Genomic DNA, 11568 nt, shown 5'->3' on the forward strand with positions numbered 1-11568 from the left:
ACTTCATTTGAGCCCCTTCTCCGCTCCTGATCACGGCAGGAAGGTCGATCCCCCTGCTTTGTCTAGAAGGGGTTCCCGACCTTCATGGCGCACCTCAGGATGAGGCCAGTCTCACGAAGAAATTCGAGACGTAGCCTCGTGTTGGTGCCACGTGCCGAAAGACCCCGATTTCTCGGTCTTGCTCTTGATAAGAACCCGATGCCCGGACACCTCTTCTAAGGCAACCCTGTGGATGAAGGCACTACACGAGGGGGCACTGGCAACCCTGTTCATCGTCCGGAAAACCCCGCAGGATCCACATACAGCTCCACAACTGGCCTGTCACCCCTTAAACAATGAGAGAGGAAAGCGGAGTCCCCTTCCTCAGACAAGACGAGGCCTGAGTATCCAATCCCAACTCTGCAGGCACGCTTCGATCTGAGTCAGAAATGGAGAGGAAACCTGAGGTTCCTGCCTCAACCCGAGATGAGGCCCTCTTCCATTAAAACAAACCCAGTGGAGTCCCGAGAGTCCCCTCCCATCTCCACAGTATCCCTGACTTCTCATAGGCATTCTGAGAAGCTCCTTGAGGCCATCGGCAAAAGTCGAGGGAAATAAGGGTTTCCTGCCACAACCGAAGAAAGACCTCGAGAGTCCTTCTTCAATGTGTCTTGAGGTCAGATTCCCCTACCATAGCTCGAGAGCAATAATGCGCTCCCCCTCGCCATGCACATGGAGACCTGAGTTCCCTGGCGCCACACGAGAGGCTCCCTGAGCTCCCCGTCATACCTCGTGTGAAACCCCACACTGGCGCCGCAGCTCGAGAAAACCCACAAGATCCCTCCGTCATCGCGAGATGAGGGCCATCTTTTCCTGCATGGCCTGGAGAGCAGTCCCAAGTCCTCTCTCCAAACTTCACAGGAGGCTTGACTCCCTTTAGGCCACAAAGTGGGCTCCAAGAGGTGCCCGTCGCGACTCGAAAGGAGAGCGGAGTCCTTTGCTTCCCTTCGACATGAGGCCTGACTCCCTGGGTGAGTCTGGAATGCAAACCTGAGATCCCTGTGGCCCTTGGAGAGGAACATTAGGTCCTGGACACAAGCCTAGATGAGGTCTCCTTTGCCCTGCAGTGACTCGAGCGCAACCCCCAGCTCTCCCTCGCAACTCGAATGGATGATTGGACTTCCCTGGCCCAACACAAGAGGAAGCCTGAAATCCCCGTCGTAACTCGAGAATCCCGCCGCAACTCGAGAAAAACCACGTGGCTCCCCCGTCATCGCAAGATGAGGGCCTTGGCCGCTACAGCGTATCAAGAGAAGTCCCACGTTCCATCCTGAAGTACAAAACGGTACTTGGCACCCTTGATGCGACCCCCAAAGTTCCCTGACATACCGGTCTCACTTGAGGGAAACACCAAAGTTCACGGCACCACTTCCTGTGAGCCCCTTCACCCCTCCTGATCGCGACAGAAGGGTCGATTCCCATGTTTTGTCTGCAAGGGGTTCCCGACGTTCCCCGCGAACCTCCGGATGAGGCCGGTCTCATGAGGAAATTCGAAAAGTAGCCTCATGGTTGGTGCCAAATGCTGAAAGATCCCGAATTCCCGGTCCACTCTAGATAAGAACCTGACGCCGGACATCTCTTCGAAGGCAACCCTGTGGATGAAGGCACAACACGAAGGGACACTGATATCCCCATGCATCGTCTGGAAAAACCCGCAGATTCCACTCACAGCTCCAAATGTGGACTGTCACCTCGTGAACAACTCGAGAGGCAAGTGAAGTTGCATTCCTTCACACAAGACGAGGCCTTACTCTCCTGTCCCAACTCTTCAGGGACCCTGCGATCGGAGTCAGAAATGGAGAGGAACCCTGAGGTTACTGCCTCAACTAGAGAAGAGGCCCTCTTCCATTGAACCAAACTCAGTGGTGTCCCGAGAGGCCCCTCCCAACACCACAGTATCCCTGAATTCTCAGAGGCTCCCTGAGAAGCTACCTGAGGTCACTGGCACAAGTCGAGGGAACCCAGAGTTTCCTGAAGTAACCCGAGAAAGACTTGGAGAGTCCTTTTTCAACGTCTCTTGATGCCCGATTCCCCTACCATGACTCCAGAGCAAGGACGCGCTCCCCTCGCCACAAGCAGGAAAACTGACTTCCCTAGTACCACACAAGAGGCTCCCTGAGTACCCCATCGTACCTCGTGAGAAAACCCACACTGGCGCCGCAATTCGAGAAAAACCACAAGATGCCCCCGTCAAGGAGAGATGGGGGCCTTCTTTTCCTGCCTGACCTGGAGAGCAATTCCTGGTCCTCTCTCCAAACTTCACAGGAGTATTGACTCCCTTTAGGCCACTCAGTTGGGTCCAAGAAATACCCGGTGCGACTCGAGAGGAGAGCGGAGTCCTTTGCTTCCCTGGAGATGAGGCCTGACTCCCCGGGTGAGTTTGGAATGCAACCCCGAGATCCATGTCACCCCTGGAGTGGAACATTATGTCCTAGACACAAGACTAGATGAGGTCTATTTTGCCCTACAGTGACTCGAGCAACCTCCATCTTTCCCTCACAATTTGAATGGAAGATTGGGCTTCCCACGGTCAACACAAGAGGAAGTCTGAATTTCCCATCGTAATTCGAGAATTCAGCCTCAAGTCTTAAAAACCATGTGGTTCCCCCTTCATCGCAATATGAGGCCCTTGCCAGCTAGAGTCTCAAGAGAAGTCCCACGTTCCATCTTAAAGTTCGAAATGCTACTTGGCACACTTGATGTGACCCCAAAGTTCCCCAACATACCGGTCTCACTCCAGGGGAACACCGAAGTTCCCGGTGTCTCCAGGGAAGTCCCATGTTCCGCCCTGAAGGGCGAAACGGTACTTGACACCCTTGATGCGACGGCAAAAGTTCCCCGACACGCTGGGTTCCCTCGAGGGGAACACCGAGGGTCCCGGCACCATTTCATCTGAGCCCCTTCTCCCCCCCTGATCGCGACAGGAGAGTCGATTCCCCTGCTTTGTCTGGAAGGGGTTCCCGGCCTTCCTGGCGCACTTCAGGATGAGGCCGGTCTCAGGAGGAAATTCGAGACTAGCCGCATGTGAGGTGCCACGTGCCAAACGACTCCGATTTTCCGGTCCGCTCTTGATAAGAACCCGATGCCCGGACACATCTTCGAAGGCAACCCTGTGGGTGAAGGCACAACACGTAGGGGCACTGCCACCCCCGTGCATCATCCGGAAAAACCCGCAGGGTCTACATACAGCTCGACAAGGGGCCTGAGACTCCCGGAACAACTCGAGAGGCAACCAGAATTCCATTCCTCAGACAAGACGAGGCATGACTCTCCTGTCCCAACACTGCAGGGACCGTGCAGTCGGAGTCCGAAACCGAGAGGAAGCCTGAGGTTCCTGCCTCCCCTCGAGATGAGGCCCTCTTCCATTGCGCCGAACCCAGCAGAGTCCCGAGAGGCCCTGCCAACTACACAGCATCCCTCACCTCTCAGAGGCACCCTGGGAAGTTCCCTAAGGTTCCCTGAAGAAGTCGAGGGAAACGAGGGTTTCCCGCCGCAACCCGAGAAAGACCTCGAGAGTCCTTCTTCAACGCCTCTTGAGGACCTAGCCGCTTCCCATGACTCGAGAGTGATGACCAGCTCCCCCTCGCCATGCGCATGGAGACCTGACTTGCCTGGCGCCGCACGAGAGGCTCCCTGAGGTCCTCATCGTGCCTCGTGAGAAAACCCCCATGGGCGCAGCAGCCTGAGGAAACCCATGAGACGCCCCCGTCATCGCGAGATGAGGGCCTTCTTTTCCTGCCTGGCCTGGAGAGCAATCCCGAGTCCTCTCTCCAAACTGAAGAGGAGGCTCGACACCCTTGAGTCCACTCAGTGGGCTCCAAGAGATCCGTGTCGCGACTTGAGAGGAAAGCGGAGTCTTTGCTTCCCCTCCAGGCGAGTCCTGACCCCCCGGGGGAGTCTGGAATGGAAACCCGTGATCCCTGTCTTCCCTTGAGAGGAATATTAGGTCCTGGACACACGCCTCGATGAGGTCTCTTTGGCCCTGTAGTGACTCGAGCAGAACCCCCAGCTTTCCATCGCAACTCGAATTGAAGATTGGGCTTCCCAGGGCCAACCCAAGAGGAAGCCTGAAATTCCTGTCGTTTTTGAGAATCCCAATGCAACTCGAGAAAAACGACGTGGTTCCAACGTCTTCACAGGATGAGGCCCTTGCCCGCTACAGCGTCTCCAGGGAAGTCCCATGTACCGTCCTGAAGTGGGAAACGGTACTTGGCTCCCTTGATGCGACCCCTAAAGTTCCCTGAAACGCCGGGTTCCCTCGAGTGGAACACCGAGGGTCCCGGCACCACTTCATCTGAGCCCCATCTCCCCTCCTGATCGCGACAGGAGAATCGATTCCCCTACTTTGTGTGGAAGGAGTTCCCGGCCTTCCCGGCGCACCTCAGGATGATGCTGGTCTCACGAGGAAATTCGAGATGAGCCACGTGGGTGGTGCCACATGCCGAATGACCCCGATTTCCCGGTCCGCTCTTGAAATGAACCTGATGCAGGACACCTCTTTGAAGGAAACCCTGTGGGGGAAGGCACCAAACGAAGGGGCACTGACACCCCCATGCATCTTCTGGAAACACCCGCAGGTTCCACACACAGCTTGTCAAGGGCCCTGAGACCCCCTGAACGACTCAAGAGGCAAGCAGAGTTCCGTTACTCAGACAAGACGAGGCCTGACTCTCCTGTCCCAACTCTGCAGGGACCCTGCGGTCGGAGTCAGAAATGGAGAGGAAGCCTGAGGTTCCTGCCTCCAATCGAGATGAGGCCCTCTTTCATTTCGTCAAACCTAGTGGAGTCCCGAGAGGCCCCTCTAACTCCTCAGTATCCCTCACCTCTCAGAGACACCTGGGAAGTTCCCTAAGGTCCCCTGTAGAGGTCGAGGGAAATGAGTGTTTCCCGCCCCAACCCAAGAAAGACCTTGAGAGTCCTTCTTAAATGCCTCTTGAGGCCCTAGTCCCTCCCATGACTCGAGAGCAATGACGCGATCTGCCTGGCCACACGCATGGAGTCAGGCTTCTCTGGCGCTGCACTAGAGGATCCCTGAACTCCCCATCATATCTCGTGAGAAATCCCACACTGGCGCCGCAGCTCGAGAAAACCCATGAGACGCCCCCGTCATCACGAGAGGAGGGCCATCTTTAACTGCATGGTATGCAGATCAAGCGTGAACCTTCTGTCCAAGCTACACAGGACGCTTGACTCCCTTTAGGCCACTCATTGGGCTCCAAGAGTTACGCGTCCCGACTCGAGAGGATAGTGGAGTCCTTTGCTTCCACTCGAGACGAGGCGTGACCCACCGGGTGAGACTGGAATGCGAGCCCGATATCCCTGTCGCTCCTGGAGAGGAACATTACGTCCTGGACCCAAGCCTCGATGAGGACTCTTTGCCCTGAAGTGACTCGAGAGCAACCCCCAGCTCTCTCTGACAAGTTGAATGGAAGATTGGACTTCCTGGGCCAACACAAGAGGAAGCCTGAATTCCCCGTTGTAACTCGAGAATCCCGCCTCAACTTGAGAAAAACCACGTGTTTCCCTCGTCATCGCAATATGAGGCCCTTGCCCGCTACAGCATCTCCAGAGAATTCCCACGTTCCGTCTTGAAGTGCAAAACTGTACTTGGCACCCTTGATGCGACCTCAAAAGTGCCGTGACATACCGGTCTCACTCGAGGGGACCACTGAGGTTCCCGGCACCACTTCATCTGAGCCCCTTCTCCCCTTCTGATCGCGAGCGGTGGGTCGATTCCCCTGCTTTGTCTGCAAGGGGTTCCCGAGCTTCCCGGCGCACCTCAGGATGAGGCCGGTCTCCCGAGGAAATTCGAGACGTAGCCTCGTGGGTGGTACCACATGCTGAAAGACCTCAATTTTCCGGTACGCTCTTGAAAAGAACCCGATGCCCGGAAACCTCTTTGAAGGCAACCCTGTGGATGAAGGCACAACACGAAGGGGCACTGACACCCCCGTGCATCGTCCGGAAAAACCCGCAGGTTCCACACTCAGCTCAACAAGTGGCCTGTCACTCTGTGAACAACTCAAAAGGCAAGGGGAAATCCATTCCTCCACAGAAGACGAGGCGTGACTCTCTTCTACATACTCTGCAGGTACCCTGCGACCCGAGTCAGAAATGGAGAGGACCCCTGAGGTTCCTGCCTCCATTCGAGATGAGGCCCTCTTCGATTGCACCAAACACAGTTGAGTAACGAAGGGCCCCTGCCAAATCCACAGTGTCCCTGACTTCTCAGAGGCACCCTAGAAGTTGCCTGATGTCACCGACACAAATCAAGGGAACCCAGGGTTCCCTGCCGCAACCCGAGAAAGACCTCAAGAGTCCTTCTTCAAAGCGTCTTGAGGCCCGATTCGCCTACTATGACTCGAGAGCAATCACGCACTCCCCTTCACCACACGCACGGAGACCTGACGTCCCTAGCACCACACGAGAGGCTCTCTGAGCTCCCCGTTGTACCTCGTGAGAAATCTGATATTGGCGCCGCAGCTGGAGAAAACCCACGACATGCCCCCGTCATCGCGAGATGAGGGCCTTTTTTCCTGCATGGCCAGGAAAACAATCCCGAGTCATCTCTCCAAACTCCATAGGAGGCTTCACTCCCTTTACGCCACGCAGTGGGCTCCAAGAGATACCCGTCGCGACTCGACAGGAGAGCGGAGTCCTTTTTTTCCCCTCAAGACGAGGCCTGACTCTCCGGGTGAGTCAAGAATGCAACCCTGAGATCCCTGTTGGCCCAGTAGTGGAACACTAGGTCCTGGACACAAGCGTAGATGAGGTCTATTTTGCCCTGCAGTGACTGGAGAGCAATCCCCAGTTCTAACTTGCAACTCGAATGGAATACTGGATTTTCCTGGCGCCACACAAGAGGCTCCCTGAGATCCCCGTGGTACTTCATGAGACACCCCACACTGGCGCCGCAGCTCAAGAAAACCCACGAGACGCCACCGTCATCTCGAGATGAGGGCCTTCTTTTCCTGCATGGCCTGGAGTCCAATCCCGAGTCCTCTCTCCAAACTCCACAGGAGGCTTGACTCCCTTTAGTACACACAGTGGGCTCCAAGAGATACCCATCGAGACTCGAGACGAGAGCGGAATTCTTTGCTTACCCTCGAGGTGAGAACTGACTCCCCGGATGAGTCTGGAATGCAAACCCGAGATCCCTGTCGCCCCTGGAGAGCAACGTTAGATCCTGGACACAAGCCTAGATTAGGTCTCTTTTGCCCTGCAGTGACTCTAGCGCAATCCCCAGCTCCCCCTCGCAACCCGAATGGAAGATTGGATTTCAAGGCCAACAAGAGGAAGCCTAAATTCCCGGTCATAACTCGAGAATCCCGCCGCAACTCGAGCAAAACCACGTGGTTCTCCCGTCATCGCAAGATGAGGCCCTTGCCCGCTACAGCGTTTCAAAAGATGTCCCAGGTTCCGTCTTGAAATGCGAAACGGTACTTGGCACCCTTGATGCGACCCCAAAAGTCCCCCAACACGCCGGTCTCACTCAAGGGGAACACCGAGGTTCCCGGCACCACTTTCTTTTAAGCCCCTTCTCCCCTCCTGATCGTGACCGGTGGGTCGATTCCCCTGCTTTGTCTGCAAGGGGGCCCGACCTTCCCTGCACAACTCAGGATGAGGCCGGTCTCATGGGGAAATTCGATACGTAGCTTTGTGGGTGGTGCCACTTGCTGAAAGACTCCAATTTCCCGGTCCGCTCTTGATAAGAATCCGATGCTCGGACACCTCTTGGAAGGCAGCCTTGAGTATGAAGGTACAACACGAAGGGGCACTAACACACCTGTGCATCATCCGGAAAAACGGGCAGGTTACACACACAGCTCCACAAGTGGCCTGTCACCTCGAGAACAACTCGAGAGGCAAGAGGAGTCCCATCCTCCAGAAAAGATGAGGCCTGACTCTCCTGTACCAACATGCAGGGACCTTGCGATCTGAGTCAGAAATGGAGAGGAACACTGAGGTTCCTGCTTCAACTCGAGATGAGTCCCTCTTACATTTCACCAAATGCAGAGGAGTCTCGAGAGGCCCCTCCAAACTGCACAGTATCCCTGACTTCTCAGAGGCACTCTGAGAAGCTCCCTGAGGTCGCAGGCACAAGTCAAGGGAACCCTGGGTTTTATGCAGTGACCCGAGAAAGACCTCGAGAGTCCTTCTTCAACCCGTCTTGAGGCCCGATTACCCTACCATGACTCGAGAGCAATGACGAACTCCCACTAGCCATCTCATGGGGACCTGACTTCCCTGGCGCCACACGAGAGGCTCCCTGAGCTCCCTCTCGTACCTCGTCAGAAACCCAGCACTAGCGCAGCAGTCTAGAAAACCCACGAGACGCCGCCATCATCGCGAAATGAGGGCCTTCTTTTCCTGCATGACCTGGAGAGGAATCCCGAGTCCTCTATCCAAACACCACAGGAGGCTTGACTCCCTTTAGGGCACACAGTGGGCTCCAAGAGATACCCATTGCGACTCAAAAGGACAGCGGAGTTCTTTGCTTCCCCTCGAGACGAGGCCTGATTCCCCGGGTGAGTCTGGTATGCAACCCCAAGATCCCTGTCACCCCTAGGGACGAACATTAAGTCCTGGACACAAGCCTAGATGAGGTCTATTTTGCCCTGCAGTGACTCGAGAGCAATCCCCAGCTCTCCCTTTAAACTCGAATGGAAGATAGGACTTCCCTGGGCCAACACATGAGGAAGACTGTATTCCCCGTCGAAACTCGAGAATCCCGCCACAACTCGAGAAACGCCACGTGGTTCCCCCGTCATCCCAAGATGAGGCCCTTGCCCCCTACAGCGTCTCAAGAGAAGTCCCACGTTCCGTCTTGAAGTGCGAAACGGTATTGGCACCCTTGATGCGCCCTCAAAAGTTCCTCGACACACCAGTCTGACTCGAGGAGAACACCGAGGTTCCCGGCACCACTACATCTGGGCCCCTTCTCCCCTCCTGATCGCGACAGGAGGGTCTATTCCCCTGTTTTGTCTTGAAGGGGTTCCCACCTTTCCCGGTGCATCTCAGGATGAGGCCGGTCTCACGAGGATATTCGAGACATAGCCACGTGGATGGTGACACATGCCGAAAGACCCCGATTACCCGGTCCGCTCTTGATAAGATCCTGATGCCCGGACACCTCTTTGAAGATAACCCTTTTGATGAAGGCACAACACTTAGGGGCACTGACACCCCCGGGTATCGTCCGGAGAATCCCGCAGGTACCACACACAGCTCGAGAAGTGACCTGTCACCCCGTGAACAACTGGAGAGGCAAGCAGAGTTCCATTCCTCCACACAAGACGAGGCCTGACTCTCCTGTTCGAACTCTGCAGCAAAACTGCGATCTGAGTCAGATCTGGCCCAGGGGAAGTCAGGAGAGGAAACATGAGTTTCCTGCCTCCACTCGAGATGAGGCCCTCTTCCATTGCACCGAACCCAGTGGAGTCCCGAGAGACCCCTCCCAACTGCTCAGTATCCCTGACTTCTCAGAGTCACCCTTAGACCTTCCTGAGATCACCGGCACAAGTCGAGGGAACCAAGGGTTTCCTGCCCCAACCCGTAAAAGACCTCGAGAGTCCTTCTTCAACGCGTCTTGAGGTGCGATTCCCCTACCATGACTCGAGAGCAATGACGCGCTCCCCCTAGCCACGCGCATAGAAACCTGATTTCCCTGGCGCCAAAGGAGAGGCTCCCTGAGCTCCCCATTATATCTCGTGAGCAACACCACACTGGAGCCACAGCTCGAGAATACCCACGAGACGCCCCAGTCCTCACGAGATGAGGGCCTTCTTTTGCTGTATGGCCTGGAGAGCAATCCTGAGTCCTCTCTCCAAACTCCACAGGAGGCTTGACTCATTTTAGGCCACACAGTGAGCTCCAAGATATACCCGTCGCGACTTGACAGGAGAGCGGTGTCCTTGGCTTCCCCTCGAGACGAGGCCTGACTCCCCGGGTGAGTCGAGAATGCAATGCTGAGATCGCTTTCGCCCCAGCAGAGGAACATTAGGTCCTGGACACAAGCCTAGATGAGGTCTATTTGGCCCTGCAGTGTCTCGACAGCAATCCCCAGTTCTAACTCACAATTCGAATGAAAACTGGACTTCCCTGGGCCAGTTGAAGAGGAAGCCTGAATTCCCGGTTGTAACTCGAGAATCCCGCCCCAACTCAAGAAAAACCACGGGGTTCTCCCATCATCGAAAGATGAGGCCCTTGCCCACTACAGCGTCTCAAGAGAAGTCCCACGTTCCGTATTGAAGAGCGAAAAGTTACTTGGAACCCTTGATGCGACCCCAAAAGTTCCCCGACATACCAGTCTCACTTGAGGAGAACACCGAGGTTCCCGGCACCACTTCATCTGAGACTCTTCTCCCCTCTTGATCGCGACAGGAGGTTCGATTCCCCTGCTTTGTCTGGAAGGCGTTCCCGACCTTCCTGGCGCACATCAAGATGAGGCCAGTCTCACGAGGAAATTCGAGACATAGCCTCGTGGGTGGTGCGGCATGCCAAAAGACCCCGATTCCCTGGTCCGCTCTTGATAAGAACCCGATGGCAGAACCCAACTCGAAGGCAATCCTGTGGAACAAGGCACAACACGAAGGGGCAGTGACACCCCAGTGCATCATCCAGAAAAACCCGCAAGTTCCACATAGAAATCGACAAGTGGCCTGTCACCCCATGAACAACGCGAGAGTCAAGCGGAGTTCCATTCCTCCACACAAGACGAGGCCTGACTCTCCTGTCCCAACTCTGCAGGGACTCTGCGATCCGAGTCAGATCCGGCGCATTCGAAGCCAGGAGAGGAACCCTGTGGTTCCTGCCTCAACTTGTCATGAGGCCCTCTTCCATTGCACCAAACCCAGTGGAGTTCCGAGAGGCCCCTCCCAACTCCACAGTGACCCTGACTTCTCAGAGGCACGCTGAGAAGCTTCCTGAGGTCACTGGCACAAGTCGATGGAACCCACGGTTTCCTGTTGCAACCCAAGAAAGACCTCGAGAGTCCTTCTTTAACACGTCTTCAGGCCCAATTCCCCTACCATGACTCGAGAACAATGACGGGCTCCCTCTCACCACGTGCATAGAGACCTGACTGCCCTGGCACCACATGAGAGGCTCACTGAGCTCCCAGTCTTACTTCGTGAGAAACCCCACACTAGGGCCACAGCTCGAGAAAACCTACGAGACGCCCCAGTCATCGGGAGATGAGGGCCTTCATTTCCTGCATTGCCTGGAGAGCAATCCCGTGTCCTCCCTCCAAACACCAGAGGAGGTTTGACTCCCTTTAAGCCACTCAGTGGGCTCCAAGACATACCCGTCCGACTCGAGAGGAGAGCAGAGTCCTTTGCTTCCCCTCGAGACGAGGCCTGACTCCAGGGTGAGTCTGGAATGCAACCCCGAGATTCCTGTCGCCCCTTGACATGAACATTAGGTCCTGCACACAAGCCTTGGTGGGGTCTCTTTTGCCTTCAGTGACTAGAGCGCAGCTCCATCTCTTCCTCTAATCTCGAATGGAAGATAAGACTTTTGTGGGCCAAC

Source organism: Bubalus kerabau, unplaced genomic scaffold (genome assembly GCF_029407905.1).
Source record: "Bubalus kerabau isolate K-KA32 ecotype Philippines breed swamp buffalo unplaced genomic scaffold, PCC_UOA_SB_1v2 scaffold_30, whole genome shotgun sequence".
Taxonomy (NCBI): Eukaryota; Metazoa; Chordata; class Mammalia; order Artiodactyla; family Bovidae; genus Bubalus; species Bubalus kerabau.